The 18,283-nt window shown below is 40.9% G+C and overlaps 1 protein-coding gene across 2 annotated transcripts in view; it reads left to right on the top strand.

Moving 5' to 3' along the window:
* The window catches only part of CNNM2 (cyclin M2), a 179,386-nt gene that overhangs the window by 109,455 nt on the left and 51,648 nt on the right, over positions 1-18,283 (top strand). The gene's annotated exons all lie outside the window — the stretch shown is intronic.

Below are 18,283 nucleotides of genomic sequence, written 5' to 3'. Positions count from 1 at the left end.
ATAATGTTATGGAACCTAATATCAGGATTGGCTTGCTTTGCCATCCCTCTGAAGAGGCTCTGGTGGCCTAGTCTGTAGAGAGTTTTATTGCTCACCTTCTCTGGTTAGTTCAAATCCACCAGCAGCTCTGGGGGAGGGGGGGAGGCGAATGAACAACCTCTTCCTGTGCCATTTACCTCCCATTGGAAGGTCAGCTCTGAGTTGGTTCTGACTGAAGTAATGAGTGAGAGTTTTTCCTAGAGTTAAAATGAGCCATTCTGAAGGTGGGAAAAGAGAATCTTCCCATTATCAAGAAAGAAGAATCAGGAGTTGAGTGTGTCTTTCAGATCTAGAATCCCAGCACTGAACTGCTTCCAGCCAGGAGAAGAGCTGTGCAATTAGAGGTAGCACTGTTACTGTCTCATAAGTTTGTTTTGATTTTCCCCGCCTCACTCCCTGCCCCAGTTTCAACTTGAACTTGAATGTGAGTGATGTTCTGTTCTGTAGCTGGCCCCGGCTTTGCACTGGCTGATGATAATAAGTTTCTCCATATTTTCTTTCCATTAATGATAATGAGTTTCTTCATAGTTTCTTTCCATAGATGTGGTTAATTTGATTTCCGTGATTCCATTTGGTCATATTCACATGTAGATTTACTGTTTATGTTTTTGGAAAAAAGTATGCCAATAAATAGGCCATTGTTCTGTACTGTTCTGTCATGTGATCCCCAGTGGCTGTGTTTTCCAACTATTGATCTTCCTTCCTTGTTTCTAAGTTTTACATGCCAATTATCAGTAATTATCAATGCCTCTTTTTTATGATTAGTTATTATATAGAGTTATATTTCACCATCTAATTCAATAATGTCTTTTGTAGGAAAAGAAAACTCCGCATCACAAGTCTGTCTCTGTCTCTGTGGTCTCTAGTTTGGAGCAGTTCTTCAAGCTTTCATGACCTTGACATTTTAACTCGCGGTGCATCTTGATTGCATGGTTGATCCATTTAGGGGTGCAGAAGTTGGTAAAAATCTTTATCTTCCTATTCTTGGGCATTAGTGGCCGGTGTGTAAATTTGAATAATATTAGTATTTACTTGATCTTCCTTATAGATACAGAACTATGATTTTGTCACTGATAAGACTATACTTCAGGTTAGGTTTGTAATTAGTATTTTTGATGGTGAACATGACCCCATTCCTCTTTAATTTGTCATTCTCATTGTAGTAGACCGTGCAATTATCTGATTCCTTTCATCTCTCCAGTGGCCGAGATGTCCGTTCTTATGCATTCCAGTTAAGTTTAGAGAAGTTCCAATTTTCATAGATTCATATTTCATACATCCCATGTTCTGATTATTAATGGATTGCAACTTCTTTGGTTTTTTTGTTTGTTTCTTGTTTTTTTGGTTTTCCATTTTGAGCCATACTGCACCAGCAGATGAGAATCCTCATTTAGTTCATCAAAGTCATTAAGGTTGGCCTTACTTTGAGGGGACAGCTCCCTCCTCAGGTCTATTTTAACTGCCTTCCAACTCGAGGGACTCATCTCTGGCATTATATCAATGTCCTGCTTCTATTCAGTTTTAACTTGCCAGTCTTTGTAGAAGGTTGTCAAGGTTCTTTTAGTTTGGAATCTCTGCTGAAACCTGTGACCCTGGTGGTATTTGAAATACTGGCTGCATTGCGACCTCATTTATAATTCAGAACCGGGGATTTGGGTTTGGGGGTTTTTTTTAATTTATTTATTTTTCATTTCAATGAACATCTACAGAGATTTTGGAATTCCATTCATTCATTGTTGCACCCTTCTCCCTGCCTCCCCCCTCCACCCCCCTTTGCTCCTCTCCTTGAAAAGCAAAAGAAAAACTCCCTCATTGGTACACAATCCCCCCCGCACCTCCCCCAATCCCACCCCCAACCCAAAATATAATCCACTCTGCAACCCTCATTGCATACTCCTACGATAAACATAATGCCCTAAAATATAATACTTTTAAACTATTCTCTCCCCTATAGACTTCAATGCCGTAAACATATTTCATCCAGTTTTTCTCAGTCTTACCCCGTTTGGGGGTTTTTTTAATAGCATGATTTTTTTTTTCACTGAATCTTTCCAGAAGCTTCATCATAGTTTTCATAGAAATAATGACTATTTTTATTCTTCTAAGTTTATTCAGTATTTAAATTACATAATTGCAAGTATAACTATCACAAGTTTGAGAACAAAAAGAACCAATTTTTAGTCATTGTTCCACTTAATCTCTGAGAATAGAGTATACAGAGTACCGGATAGTCAATAACCTACCAGTCAAACTTATACAGTATTCTGTGTGCTTTACAAGTAGATTGAAGTGTATCAGTTAATCAGAAAGTTGTTACATCAAGGTCTACTATGTTGTTTTTTTACTTGCTTTGTCTTCCATTAGATCTCCAGTGCTTTGCCAATAAGGCTAGTCTTATTTGTGAGTGTTCTGCTTTAATCCTTAGTGCTTAGCATTGTGCCTTAGCATATACGGAGTGTTTAGTAAAAATGCTTTTTGATCGAATCTATGAGATGATCCGCTGGAGAAGAAGGGGCAGTACCCTCCTGTGCCAGTTGGATCCACCTTGACTGTACATAACAAGGAAGAAAAAAAGAGAGAAAGAAAGAAAAAAGTTTGTTGACTAAGCCAGTTGCCAGCACCAGAGAAGACTATATTGACCCCAAGTTGAATTCTGATTTTAAACATCATAATCTTTGCAAGTGCCAGTGTTGATAGCATATGGCATTCTTCCTTTGTTTGTGGTTGGTGTCCTCTCCCTTCTTATTCTTTGAGTCTTTCTTTACTCGGGGCCAGACCTATTCAATTTATTGTCTTATTGTAAGCTGCCACTGTTTGTCACTCCAGTGTCCTGATGGAACTGCCAAAAAAAAAAAATAAATTATATGACAGTTTGGTGCAGTGGAGCTATCCACAGAGAGAGATATGAGATTCCTAGGAAAATCAAAGTCGTTCCTTAGTTCACTAGAGTTTAACCAATCCCAGGAACTGAAGTCTTCTGTTTCTTCACAGAGGAAACATGACAAAGGCAGTGGCTGTACAAGCTTCCTTCATGGGCTGCCCTCCCCACTGCCTCATCCAGTTAGCGGGAGCAACTAACTACTTCTAGAGGTGAGCGGGGAGGGAGCACAATCTCCGTTTGACTCACCTGCTTGCAAAATTTTTCTTTTGAGAAGCAGAATCAATCATTTGCAAGGTTTCTATACTCAAGAACTTGAAATAAAAACAAATGCCCAGGCTATATAAATTATGCTTTTTGATAGACAATTGTAAGCTTTCTTTTAAAAGAAGCTACTTATAATCGAATGATCTCCCTAATCCTAGCATCTTGTTTCTGTAGGGATGACATGGTATATGATACATGTACACTTGAAGTGATTTTTAGCTTCTAGAATCAAGAGAAAGTTTATCAATAGTATCATCATTATTTATAGACATCAAGTTATATTTGATTTTTCCCCATCCAATTTTCATAGTAAATTTAGGATTTGTCCTCGTTTTATAGACAGTTAAAGTGAGAGGTCAAGAGGGGACAAATGACCTGCCCTGGGACACATAGGTGGTACGTAGCAGAACCTAAAGATCTAAATCTAAAGAAATACAGAGCTTAAGCTCTTAATCACTCATACATGTTTCTCATCTGTATCATTCATATGTATTTGAACTTTAAACACTGTGGCTCTTTTCTGTTGAGAAATCAATGCCTAAGGACAACCTGAAGCTTCTGAATGTGAGTCAGGAACCAAGGAGATACTCTCATCAGGCTCATATGTTACTATTGTTTTAGCTGCCATCAACTCAAGTATGACCCTATGAACAACAGATCTGAACCCTGGCCTATCCTGTGCCATCCTCACAATTTCTGACACACTCAAGCCGATTACTGCAATCACTGTGTCAGTCTACCTGCTTGAGGGTCTTCCGCTCCTTCGCTGTTCCTCCACCTTTCCAAGCACGATGTCCCTCTCCAGGGAATAGTCTCTCCTAGCAACATACACAGAAGCCACCAGGTAGCAGGCTCCTCTTGTGTGATTTTCTGCCTCTGAAAGCCCACTGGAGGGTCAGTTATGGGTTGGTTCGAACTCAACAGTACTCAACAATAACAACAACAGCAGCAACAACAAAAACAACAACAGCAGCAGCAGCAGCATACCCAAAGTACGTGAGATGAAGTGTCATCATCTTTGCCTTCAAGGAGCCCTCTGGCTGCACCTCCTCCAAGTTGTATCTGTTTGTTCTTTTGGCACGCCGTGGGATATTCATTACTCTTCTCCAGCACCACAGTTCAAAGGCATCACCTTTTCTTCTATCTTCCTCTAATATGTTTCTATTAGACACTTCTTAAATGCCATTTCAAAATCTGTCCCCAGAAAGCTAAAGACGTGTTGTCATTGCATTCTAGAATCAGATCCCTCAAAATGACTGCCTATGTTTAAGAATCGTTCTACTACAAATGAATGGGGAGCTCTTTTAAACACTCCTTTGTTCACATATTTATTTATTCATTTTTCTTTCATTCTGTAAAATAAATACAGATCTTCTTTTCCTGGACAAGCCTTCATATTTGAATGCCTAAACCTTAGTTTCTATACTGAATTAATGTGTTCAGAGACAATGAAAGTACTCTCAAATTCATAAAGAATTTAATCAGGACTTGACTTCTACCTGCTATTCATGCTAACTTCATCTAGGAACAACCTACCATTATTTTTCTAGACTTTGATGATGTTGTTGTTATGTGCTGTCGAATCTCTTGCAACTCACAGTGACCCTGTGTACAATAGCACTAAACCCTGCTCTATCCCTTGCCAATCTCACTGTCTCCAACACACGTTATCCCATTACCCCAGTGACGGAATTAATCCATCTCATCGAGGGTCTTCCTCTCCTGCGCCATCCCTCCATTCTCCCAAGCATGATGTCCCTCCACCCTCCCAAACATGACATCCCTCTCCAAGGACTGGTCTCTCCTTGAAACATGTCCAAAGTATGTCAGATGAAGCTTCAGAATACTTGCCTCCAAGGAGCAGCCTGGCTTCACCCTCTCCAGGATGAACTTGTTTGTTCTCCTAGCAGTCCATGGCATATTCAGTGTTCTTCTCCAGCACCACAGCTCAAAGGCATCAACTCTCCTTCCGTCATCTCTAGTCAATGATTAATAAAATAAAACAAAACTCATACAGTTAAATAGGAAACAAGTGTCTTTTAGGTACAAGGTCTTAGATTAAGTAATAGCAGTTGGTCACTCTTCAGGGAAATTGTTGTAAAATAAAAATCAACTGGCAGACATTGATTTGCTTGTTTTACTGCATTGTATCCCAGGAAGAAAAACAGTCTCCTTCTATAGTTAAGAGCTCTTACTAATCAAACTTAAGCTTAAGCAACTATACACATGGACCTCTTCCAAGACTCTGATAAGGGCCTTACACATGTATTCATATGATCATCATTGTAAAATCTCAAAAATCATAATGTTTTAAGTACAAGCGGTCAAAATTACCCTTTCCCCTTCCTTTTAACATACCTTCCTTACTTCCTTCATCTTGCGTCTGGTGAACTGGAGTAGCCTAAAGCATTTGTATATTCGAGGCATGAGGGAGTTGAACTATGAATGTTTAGTTTGGGTTTCATGGACTATATGTGATTTGCAGTTGCTCAAATTTATAATGACAGCTTCCCACCTCAGCGTACAAATGACATTTTCCTATGGTGTACGAACAATATTTTTCTACAACATAGAAATATTTCATTCAGCCCATTGTGACAGTGTTGTGTGACACAGAGTAGAGGTACATGGCCAGCATTGTGTCAAGATGCGAATTTGTCCTAACATTTGACACTAGAGTTACGCAAGTTAGAAGAGAATGAAATGTGTAAAGCCAGAAACTAGTTGGTAGAAAATTTTCCTGTCTGTCTGATGTTGTATGAGAAAGCCAGCCTGATATGAAAACTCACATGCAGAGCATTGACTTGGAATTTGGTTGCTGGGAGTGTTGAATAAGGAAAGAGGAGCAGGAAGGAGGGGAAGAACATTCACATGCCTAGTTGTACATGTCCCCAGGCAGTAGGTTTTTAGTCTCCTCCAGAACTTTTTGAGAAACCTCATGAAATGCTCTCAAAACGGTATGCTGGGACTCAAAAAGGGTGAATATTTGTTTTACCCGCCACTGACTCCTCCTCATTTCTGGGTTGTCTAATTGTAGACTGTGGTTCAAGAGAAGTGACAAGAAGAGAAGTGAGCAGCACATTGACCTGAACTGACGAGATGATGGTGAATGCACTGATTGAATGCAGATGTTGAAGGCAGTGCCTAAAGCCTGCCTAAAACTGGTCACTAGGGCAGTGGCTGGTATAAAAAAATGGGCTAGAGGATTTTGAAGTGACGCTTAAGAAATGTCTAGACATGAACAATTTTAAGCAAAGGGTCCCAGGCTCATTTGCTCCTAGTCAAAATAAACATTTTCTCTTGTTAGAATGATACTCATTAATGTTGTGTATACAGTTATACATCTACATTTTCTTTCTTTCTTGGTGAAAATCACACAAAATAGAGTCACTTTGAGGTAGGGCACAAACTTAATAATAGTACCATAAACAAAACTCAGCCATCATGCTCCTCTCTTTCTCTGCTCTCAAGAGCTGACCCTCCAGCAGGTTTTCAGGGATTGTAAATGGCCCAGGAGAAGATTGGCATCTTCCTCCAACAGAGCAGCTGGTGCATTTGAACTGCCTTCCTTGGGATTGGCAAATTAACTTCCTGTCGATTAGGCACCAGAGTTCCCTAATATGCTATATTATTAATGGTTTCTGTCTAAAATATACTTAAAAATATATACAGAATTAATATAAATGAGATCACTGTGTATAATATTCCACAGTTGTGTTATTTAACAGTGTATCATTTTTCTCTCTTATAACAGTGAAGTACTTGAGGTTTCTGGGAGCAGGAAAGAGAGTAAAATTTCTCTCAAGACAATGAGGAAAAACCTCAAATAGAAATTTAAAGTAAACAGCTTCTAATTTTCCTTCTAACTCCTGTATTCAGTTGATCTTTGATGTTTGATAGCTCTTTTCCCTTACATATATGTTCTGATAGCTATGCTACCTTTCCATTTCAAATTGGGACGATCAGGCAGAAACTACCCAGAAGGTGGTGAGTAGAGAAAGCTCATCCCATGTCTTGCACTAAGCTATAAGCCCAACTCTTCCCCTTGTGTTCTCATGCCAGCTATAGACGCAGCACTTCTTTCTCGGATCCTAACCTTCCAGAGTCAGATCTCACATATCAAAGGACATAGCTCTCAAGACTGCCAGACCGGCCTGAGAGTTAAGATACCAGTCATAAACTTGGATGTCCCTAGAAACCCTCACTTCTGACCTGGGACCACACATTTTCAGCTTCCTCATTCCCCTCTCAGTCTGGCAGCTATAAACTCTGAATTCCCTCCATCCTCTCATGATATCAGCCATAAGCTCTGGATCTTCCCTGTCCCCTCAGGATAGCAGCCATAAACTCTGGAGTTCCCACACACCTGCTGGTTCCCACTATCCTCTCAGTTTTGATTATTGGCTAGAAAGAGTCATGTAAAGTATTGTGCTTAAGATTAGAGTTATTAGAGGGGGAAAAAGATGCCAACAAAGAGACACTTGGGGCACAGTTTGGGAGAATGCTCTATTGGAGCTTCCGTGAGCTACGGACTGCCTTCCCATTTGCACCAGTGTTACATACTGGGAATCATATAAAGCTTTTGTGTCCAGAGCCCTTATTCAGACTCTACTGCAAAGCCATGCTTGATTGAATCACTCCTCCTGAGATAAGCTTATGTTTCCCTCTGTGGTCTTTAGGGCCTGGCCAGCCCCCATCAAAGGCACTTTATTTTATTTTATTATTTGTGTGTGTGTGTGTGTGTGTGTATACCGTCAAATCAGATCTGACTGGTACAGGAAGAGATTGTCCCTCCTTCCCCTGCAGAGCATCTGGTGGATTCGAACCGTGAGCCTCTGGGGTTGCAGTGCAGCTTCTTGCCACTAGGCCGCCAGAGCTCCCCTCAAAGGCACTCTTTTGACTGAGGAAATTCTCAGGTTTTAAAGGTAATCTCTTAGGAACTCAGAACAAAAAATTCATAAAAAAAATCACATAAAACCATAAAATTCTTGGTTCAAGTTTGCATCTTTACTTGTCTCATGCCACACTTCGGGCGTGTTGTCAGGAAGGACCAGTCCTTGGAAAAAGACGTTATGATGGGAAAGTGGAGCGTCAGACCCTCAAACCAGATGCATTGACCGAGGCTGTAGCGGTGGGCTTGAGCACAGCAGAGAGCGCGAGGGTGGTGCAGGTAGGTCAAGGTTCACGCCCGTTGTTCACAGGCTCGCTGGGAGTCGGAGCTGACCTGATGGCACCTGACAACAACAAGAAGCAAAAGAAATAAGATCTTTCTTCTTAACCAGCACTACCACCTTGGTTTCCCTTTTACGTTGATTAAAAAGAAGAACTGATTAAAAAAAAAAAAGAACTGATAAGCTCACCTCTCTCCTTAAAATGCCTAATATTAAAATATATTGACAGTGCGATTTGGTCTGCAGTATTTTTAAAACACACATTTTGGCCTTATAGAATTTTTTTTTCCACTGTGAGAATCACAGGTTGTTATTGTGTTGGGTGCCATCATGTCGAGCATGACTCATAGGGACCTCTTGAACAACAGATTGGAATCTGATCCCATGCTTTGATGTCTCTGACCTGCTTGAACCCATTTCTACAGTCACTGTGTCAATCTGTCTGGTTGAGGGTCTTCCTCTCTTTTGCTGGTACTCCACCTTTCCAAGCATGATGTTCCTCTCCAAGGAGTAGCCTCTCCTAGCAACACTCCCAAAGTATGTGAGAAGAAGCTTTTATCACCTTTGCCTCCAGGGAGCTGTCTGGCTGCACCTTCTCTGAGACATAGCTGTTTGTTCTTTTGGCAGTCCATGGGATATTCAGTACTTTCCTCCAACACCACAGCTCAACGGAAGCAACTCTTTTGTCATCCTCATTCATTACTCAGCTCTCAGATGCATAAAAATGATTGAAAAGACCATGGCCTGAGTCAGGCACACTTTAGTCCTCAACATCATTTTTCAGTAATTTGGGGAAGTCCCTGATTGCAGACTTTCCCAGTGCAGTATGCCTCCTGATCTCCTGACTGCTGGTACCGCGGGTGTTGATTATGAATCCAAGGCAGATGAAGTTGTTCACAGTATCAGTCTTTTCTCCATCTGTAATGATGTTTCATATTGGTTGAGTGGTGAGAATTTTTGTTTTTCTTCATGATGAGATGCAGTCCATATTTAAGGCTGTATTCTTGGATCCTCTGCAGCACGCACCTTAAGTCCTTCTTACTTTCAGCAAGCAAGGTTGTGTCATCTGCATAATATAGGTTATTGATGAGTCTTCTTCCGATCCTTATGCCATATTTTGTTTTGTTTTCATAAAGTCTAGTTTCTCAGATAATTTTCTCAGTGTACAGATTGAATATGGAGAAAGGATACTATCTGGTTCATGTTTTTCTTAATTTTAAACCGTATAGTATTCCCTTGTTCTGTATGGGTTTCACATAAGCACATCTAAGTATTCTGGATTCTTGGTCTTCTCAATGTTAGACATAATTTATTATGCTCCATACAGTCAAATGCCTTTGCATAGTTAATAAAGCACAAGTGAACATTCTTCTGGTATACTTTGATTTCAGCCAGGATCCACCTGATAATCAATCAGCAGCGACAATCTTGGTGCCACAGGTTTTAATGTATGGTTTTCTGTAATTAGCACTCTCATCTGTGTTGTATAAATCATCAAAGAGGTTAGTTCAGTTAAAGTCAAGAGGTTGGACCACAAAACAAAGTTCTGAGTGCTTATTATTGATCCAAAAGTTGAAACATAGGAAGAAACAGATGGGAAATTAGTACAATTAAAGCAATATTTGACCTTATAGTAGAAGTTTATTTTTAAAGTCTACTTTTGTTGAAGACATCTGACTATTACTAATCTGTTGGATGATAACCTAACTAATATTCTCACAAAGGCTATAAGAAGTCTAAAGCAAGGATGAAAATAGACTCATTAGTTCAAAAATAAACCACAGAAGAACTACCTGTCTCTTGGGAAAGATGAGAAGATTCCCATCGTCTGAGTCGCAAAGCCTTTTGTCTTAGCCATGTTTTCCATTGCTGGTCATTTACAAGGAAAACATTCCAATGGGTGTACAGTAAGTGTTACAGACCACCAAAAAAGATGAAGTGGAGATGCCCAGCATGCCTCACTATTTATAAGAAAATATTTCCCCAAAAGATGGGAAAATCCAAGTCTTTAAATACTCTGGGAGAAAGGAATAATGGAAAAAACTCTTCAGTTTCTGTTCTGTTGGTCTATGAGATTTTCACACAAATCATTTCGATGGGCCATTAAGCAAGTCACATAATGACTGGAATCTTATATTAATATTAGCTCCACTTGGACTTCTGGCTAGAGTATCTGGCAGCGAGATCGAAGCACAAGCAAAAGAAAGAAGGAACTGGTGGTAGTGTGGGAATGGGAGCCATTTGTTGTTTGTGGGCTGGAATCCTAAAGCAGGCGAGGGAGCTGAAGGATTTGTCTTTACTAGGACCGTTTGCTTGGATGTATGAAAGTAAATGATTGGGCTTCTTGCCTGTTAAACACAACCACAATTTAGTCTAGGCTGAATAATTAATAATAATAATAACAATTATTATTATTATTATTATAATTCTGAAAGGTTATTTTATGTGCTATGTTTGCTCATTCCACCAGAGACTTCATTCAGATCACTGTAGTCAAGCACAGACACATTACTTTTTCTTTACCCATTGTCTTAGATTTGGACTTGGAAATAAGAGCTTAAGCACTACTTAATATTTGCTTTTTAAATCTTTTTTCCCTTTTTAAAAAAATTCATTTTAATGACCGTTTACAGAGACTTAGTGTTTCCAATCATTCATTGTTTCACTTTTCTCCCTGCCCACCCCTCGCCCCCAATTCACTCTTCTCCTTGAAAAGTAAAAGAAAAACTCTTTCATTGTTATACAGTCCCTCCCCTCAAGTCCACTCTACTGTACAGCCTTCATTCTGGACTCCTGTCATGACAATAATATCCTATCATATATCCCTTTTAAACAGTTCTCTCCCTCATCTATTTCAATGTAATATACATTACTCCTCCCCTCCTTCTCCATCTTCCCTCAACCCCTATGTCAGTCCCGTTTTACAACAGTGGCCTATGCAATAGTAACCCTTTTGTGACTGAGTTATTTCACTCAGCATAATGTCCTCCAGGGTCAGCCATTCTGTATAATACATCATTAGTTCCTTGTTTTTCAATGCTGCATAGTATTCCATTGTGTGAATATACCAGAGCTTCTCTAGCTTTTGCTTTTTAAATCTCTTTGAGAGTGAGTCTTGTGTGTATCAGGTTGTTGAACCAGGGAAGCAGCACCAGTAGAACACACATTTGTATCTACACACACATATATACATGCACACACATACACACATACACACATACACACACACACACACCCCACTTTTTTTAGAGAACTGATGTAAATAATCAGGGTCAGGGAAAGGGAGTCTGTCTAAGAAAGTACATAATCACTAAGCTAAAACTTAAGACTTACTGCCATTGGAAAAGTACATGGTTATCTCACCTGAAAGAGATTTTGTGGCACAGTAATTAAAGTGCTAGGCTACCCACCAGCCATTACAAGAGAGAGAAAAGAGTCAGTCTGCTTCTGTAAAAGTTTTGGCATTGGAAACCCAGTGGGAGCAGATCCATTCTGTCCTATAGGGTTGCTGTAAGTTGAAACTGACTCGGTGGTTCTTTATCTTTTCAGAGACGGTGAGATGAAAGGTTTTGGGGTGTATCAGATATTCATATGCCAATCAGCTCTATCAGTAGGCAATAGGAAGGATCTTTGTTGTGATGAAAATATTTTGGGTCCTGACTGTATCTATGTCAATATTATGATACTGTGCTTTGGAAGATGTTACCATTTAGGGAAACTGGGTAGACAGGCTTCCTCTGATAGTTCTTACAACTGTATATGAATGTACCATTATCTAGGGGGAAAAAACACAACAAAACCCACTTAGTTTTGGTTTGATTGGTTTTTTTTTTTAGCTCTGAATCCTGTCCTACACAAAAAAACCACTTAGTTGTAAAAAAAGGATTAATTTTGCAAACCAGAGAATCCTTTCATAAGGCAAATAATTTTATCAGTCATCTTCTTATAAATACTATTTTTTAAGAAGATAGATTTCTAAATATGCTTAGGACTGTGCTGAGAATATACACCATACATATTTCATGAATGGAAGAAAGTTTACCTAATGGAAAAATTGTAGGTCACAACTGACTGTAATTAAATTAAGAATCAAAAGACCTCATTTATTTTACCAGTTATGAAACATTGGGTTTGCACATCTTAGAACCACTCAAGTTAAGTTTCCCTTTATGTAAACTGCAGGTTAGCCCACTGATTTGTTTCACTTTCAAGGTTCTCATCTGATTCTGTATAGTAAACATTTAAACACCTGTGCTAGATATTTAAAGGAACTATACTTTGAGCTATACTTTGAGCCTGAGGAGGACCTGAAGCACCTGCTGCAGAGTGTCAAGGACTGCAGCCTACAATATGGATTGAGGCTCAATGTCAAGAAGACAAAGATTCTCACCACTGGACCAATCGGCAGCATCAGGATGGATGGTGAAGAGATTGAGATTGTACACAGCTTTAGTTTGCTTGGCTCCATAGTCAACAGTCTTGGCACCAGCAGCCAGGAAATTAAAAGGCACATTGCCATGGGAAAGTCTGCTGTTAGGGACCTCTCCAAAGTGCTGAAGAGCAGTGGTGTCTCTCTGGAGACTAAGGTGCGTCTGATACAGGCCATAGTCTTCGCAATCACCTGTTATGCATCAGAGAGTTGGACAATGACCAAGGAGGATAGAAGGAGAACTGATGCCTTTGAGCTGTGGTGCTGGAGAAGAGTACTGAGAATACCATGGACTGCTAGGAAAACAAATAGATTTGTCCTGGAGAGGGTTAAACTGGGTGGCTCCTTGGAGGCAAGGATTCTGAGGCTCCGTCTAACTTACTTTGGACATGTAGTGAGGAGAGACTGGTCCTTGGAGAGGGACATTATGCTTGGGAGGGTAGAGGGACGGCGCAGGAGAGGAAGGCCCTCTATGAGGTGGATTGATTCAGTGACTGGAATAATTGGGATGGGAGTGTCAGAGACAGTGCGATTGGCACAGGACAGAGTGGAGTTTAGGGCTGTTGTACATAGGGTCGCTATGAGTCGCAGGCGACTCGACGGCACATAACAACAACAACATACTTTGAGCTGTGGTGCTGGAGAAGAGTATTGAGGGTACCATGGACTGCTAGGAAAACAAACAGATTCATCCTGGAAAGGGTCAAACCAGGCTGTTCTCTGGAGGCAAGGATTCTAAGGCTCCGTCTAACATACTTTGGACATGTTGCAAGGAGGGGACAGGCCCTTGGAGAGGGACATCATATCATGCTTGGTAGGGTAGAGGGACAGCGCAGAAGGGGAAGGCCCCCTATGAGGTGGATTGACTCAGTGACTGGGGTAATCGGGTTGGGTGTGTCAGAGATGGTGCGACTGGCACAGGACAGAGCAGAGTTTAGGGCTGTTGTACATAGGGTCGCTGTGAGTCGCAAGCGACTCAATGGCACATAACAACAATAAGAACATACTAGGTATGGGAAAGTTCAAATGGTGCACATAAAAGTAGACCTGAGCTGCTGCTCCTATGTCTTCTTTTCAAAAATTTAATTGTAGTAAAATATATATAGCAAACATTTTGCCTTTTTAGTATAATTCTAAAGGCATGTAGTTCAAATCTACCTACTTATCCATGGGAGAAGGGTGGGTCGTGATTTATTGCCTCTGAAAATGTGCTAGATGGTCAGCTATTGGTTAGTTTTGACTCAGTGACACATAACAACAGCAATAGTACAATTCCTAAACAGCGGTTTCTGTTTCCCAGGACTCTTGTGACAACTATTTATTTATCTGCTAATTTAGCCCCAGATTTCAAAATCCTGTCAAGAAATTATTGTCTGTTTCCAATAAACTGCTACACTTACCAGAATTTCACATTTTCTCTTTGGGGAGCCATCATGACCTACTCCACCCCAGTGGACCTCATAGGACTACATGTTGGTTCAGGCCTAATTGGGACTGATAATGTTGATGGTTTAAATAACCCTCAAATGTCAGGAATGGAAGAGCTTCACTTGGTTGGGAGAGTCTGGCTAGACCCTTACCAGGTAGTAGAGTTGTTGTGTACCATTTCAGAACTGACCCATAGCTGAGCCTCCAGTGGGTTTTCAGAGGCTGTAAATTGCACTAAAGGAGATAACCCATCTTTCTGCTGTAGAGCAGCTGGTGAACTTGAATTGCATACCTTTGGGTTGCCAGTGTAACTCCTTACCACTAGGCCACCAGAGCTCCCCAGTTCTTACTGGAGGGCCATTTGAATTTCTGGAAGTAATAAAGATTTGGTGAAAAGGGGCTTCAGTCTCCTAGAATAGCAACAGTTATCAGCACTTAAAACCAGTGACTTCTATATACAGCAAATGCTTCTATATATATTCTTGTGTATTGTTTACATAGGACTATTTTAAGAACTGTGTCACATTTTTCTGGTGTATTTTATGGTGGGAAAGTTCAATTGGAAAAAATGTACTTAGCTCTAGAGGGGATGGAATAAGGTAGAATTAGGAATTTTTAAATAAACAAACAAACAAAATAACCACATGAAGTTTGTTGTTTTATTTTCATTTAAGGTTTCAGTAGTACAGCAGTAGTTAGGTGCTAACTTCTTAATGACATTGCGTTTCTTGTACAAGTTTTAACCATTCTACTATCTCTGTTGCCATACTACTGAGTAGAAGATCTGCAAGGCTTGTATTCATGAAAAAGTTTTATGAGCAATGACTCTGTGTGTCTGTGTGGATTGCACTACAGGCTATACTTTAATTTTGTAGCTGCTGAAGTGAGAAAGAAGTGGATAGGTTAAGACAACAGTTGAGACTAAGGTGAGTGTTCTCTAGAGATGGGGAGGTAGCAGGCAGTGCCCGTAGATTGTGCTGAGGCAGTAGTATGGATTGAACTGTGGCCCCCAGCATATATTGTAAGCTCTAATGTCTGTGCATGTGCTTATAATCCCATTTGGGAATGGATTCTATTAGTGTAGGGTGTGTTTTGAGTGAATCTTCTTTGAAATACAAAAGATTTCAAGTTAGTGAGCAGAGACAGAGGAAGGAGATATATCACCTGAAAGAAGACCTGAGGAACCTCCACTGAGAAGAGACCTGGACCTCCCTCCAGGGCCTCCAGGGCCCGCAGATATAAAAGCTTTCCTTCAGAACTGGCCCCTTGAATTTTAACTTCTAGCCTCCTAAACTGTGAGAAAGTAAATTTCTGTTTGTTCAAGCCATCCATTTAGGGTATTTCTGCTTTAGTGGCACTGAAGGAGTCAGTGAAGGAGGGAGGGAAGAGTCCTATAATCGCTCCCCTTCCCCTGAGGTCGTGTCCTGCATCCCAGTGTGTATGGAGGGTTTTGTGGGAGATAAAAGAGAAGCAGAAAGTTTTCAGTCCAGCAGAATAGAAAGTGGCAAACCTTAATCCAAGGCGGAAAGTGATAGTGTCATCAGAAAAGTTCAGGAACACAATTTCAACCTTTAGACAGTTGGAAATACTTCCTTATTGATGATTTACATTGAGTTCTAAATTTAGAGCAACATCAAAAAGATTTAAAAGAATCAGAATGGTGAGGAGAGCTGAAGAAGGGACAAGTAGAGCTGTGGGAGGTCAGGAATGAAGAAAATCAAGTTATCTTATTGCCAGAACTAGGAGACCATGGTCAGGGGACTAGGTGATGATGACCTTTGAAAGCTCTAAGAAGTCTTCTCTGTAATTTGCTAGTTGATGGAAAATTAAACATGTTTGGAAAATGGAGTGATATTACTGTGTTATGGCTTATTAAGTTTTGTCTTAGGGTAAACAGGAGTAGGGAATAGATTGGAATGGGCAGACCAGATAAAATTGTTATTGTGTACTGTTGAGTCAGAATCAGCCAATAGCTGACCCTCCAGCAGGTTTTCAAAGGCAGTAAATTGTGCAGGAAGAGATTGCCCATCTTTCTCCTGTGGAGCAGCTGGTGGATTTGAACCATGTACCTTTGGATTGGTAGCGTAATTCCTTACCACTAAGACACCAGCGTTTAGTTATTAAGAGCAAAGCCTGGGATGCACAAGATATGAGGAGTGATGTGAGTTGTGGTGGGGACAGAATTAATAAAATTTGAGGTTTGGTATTAGATGTTAGAAGTCCCTGGATCTCACACACACACACACACACACACACACTCTCTCTCTCTCTCTCTCTCTCTCTCTCTCTCTCTCTCTCTCTCCCTCTCTCCTCTTGCTCTCAGCTGCTTAATCAAAAGCTTTACGGTAAATGTACAGCCAGCGTTACCTCAGAAGGAAGGCCTGGTAATCCACTTCTGAAAAATCAGTGATTGACAATCTTATGGAGCGTAGTTCTGCTCTGACACACACAAGGTCACTTTGAGTTGGGATCACCTTGACAGTAGGCGGATCTCACTAGGGTTTAGAGGAGAAGAGTCAAGGGCAGTTCTGAGATCTCTTGGTGCATTGCTGATTTTCTAGGGTTGAGTTTGGTTTTATTCTGATAGGTTCTAGTAGAACATTTAGATAGACTTTTTTGTTTTTCTCTTGCCCCTGTTTCTAAGGCCTCCTTTAAAAAAAAAAACAAACAAAAAAAACAAAACAGGAAACTGACAAGAGTGCTGCTTGTCGCCATTTATATTTAACAGGATCTTAGGATCCAAACATTCTTGAATGGAAAGGACCTCAGAGGTCATTCAGCCCAGTTTCCCCTTCAGTGTCATCGGCAGCATCTGCTTAAACATTACCAGTGATGGGAGTTTGCTGACACACAGAGCAAGGCCACCCAGCCCTGTTTAAAAGTCTTGTATCATTAGCATTTTCTTCTGCATTGTTAAGTGTCTTTGAGTCAACTGCAAACTCATAGCAAACCTGTAAGAGGATCTGAACCCTGCCCTATCCTGTGCCGTCCCCATCATCTCTGACACACTTGACCAAACATTACAGTCACTGTGTCAGTCCGTTTTGTTGAGAGTCTTCCCCTCCTTCACTGACCCTCCACTTTTCCAAACATGATGTCCTTTTCCGAGGACTGATCCCTCCTAACAAGAAGCCCAGAGTATGTGAGGTGAAGTTTCACTGACCTTGCCACCAGAGAGCCCCCTGTCTGCCCCTGTTCCAAGACACTTCTTTATTCTTATGGCCGTCACTGACCCTCCACTTTTCCAAACATGATGTCCTTTTCCGAGTACTGGTCCCTCCTAACAAGAAGCCCAGAGTATGTGAGGTGAAGTTTCACTGACCTTGCCACCAGAGAGCTCCCTGTTTGCCCCTGTTCCAAGACACTTCTTTATTCTTATGGCAGTCCACAGGATACTCGGCATTCTTCTCCAGCACCGCAATGTAGTAGTTGTTATGTGCCGTCAAGTCGCTTGCGACTCATAGCGACCCTATGTACAACAGCTCTAAACTCTGCTTTGTCCTGTGCCAATCTCATCGTTTCCGACACACTCATCCCAATTGCCCCAGTCACCGAATCAATCCACCTCCCAGAGGGCCTTCCCCTCCTGCGCCTGCCCTCCACACTCCCAAGCATGATGTCTTTCTTTCTCCAAGGACCGGTCCCTCCTTACAACATGACCAAAATATGTCAGACGAAGTCTCAGAATCCTTGCCTCCAAGGAGCAGCCTGATTTAACCCTCTCCAGGATGAATCTGTTTGTTCTCTTAGCAGTCCATGGTACCCTCAGCACTCTTCTCCAACACCAAAACTCAAAAGCATCCATTCTCCTTCTATCCTCCCTGGTCATTGTCCAACTCTCTGACACATAACAAGTGGTTGCAAAGACCATGGCGTGTACCAGACACACCTTATTCTCCAGAGAAACAGCGTTGTTCCTCAGTACTTTAGTAAGGTCCCTAACAGCAGACTTTCCCAGAGCAATACATCTTTTAATTTCTTGGCTGCTGGTGCCAAGAGTGTTGATTCTGGAGCCAAGCAAACTAAAGCTGTGAACAATCTCAATCTCTTCACCATCCATCCTGATGCTGC

The sequence above is a fragment of the Elephantulus edwardii genome, unplaced genomic scaffold, assembly GCF_000299155.1.
Source record: "Elephantulus edwardii isolate Elephantulus edwardi_28Jun2011 unplaced genomic scaffold, EleEdw1.0 scaffold00006, whole genome shotgun sequence".
Lineage (NCBI taxonomy): Eukaryota > Metazoa > Chordata > Mammalia > Macroscelidea > Macroscelididae > Elephantulus > Elephantulus edwardii.
The sequence above is the reverse complement of the archived record's forward strand: the minus strand, read 5'-3'. Positions and strand labels throughout refer to the sequence as shown.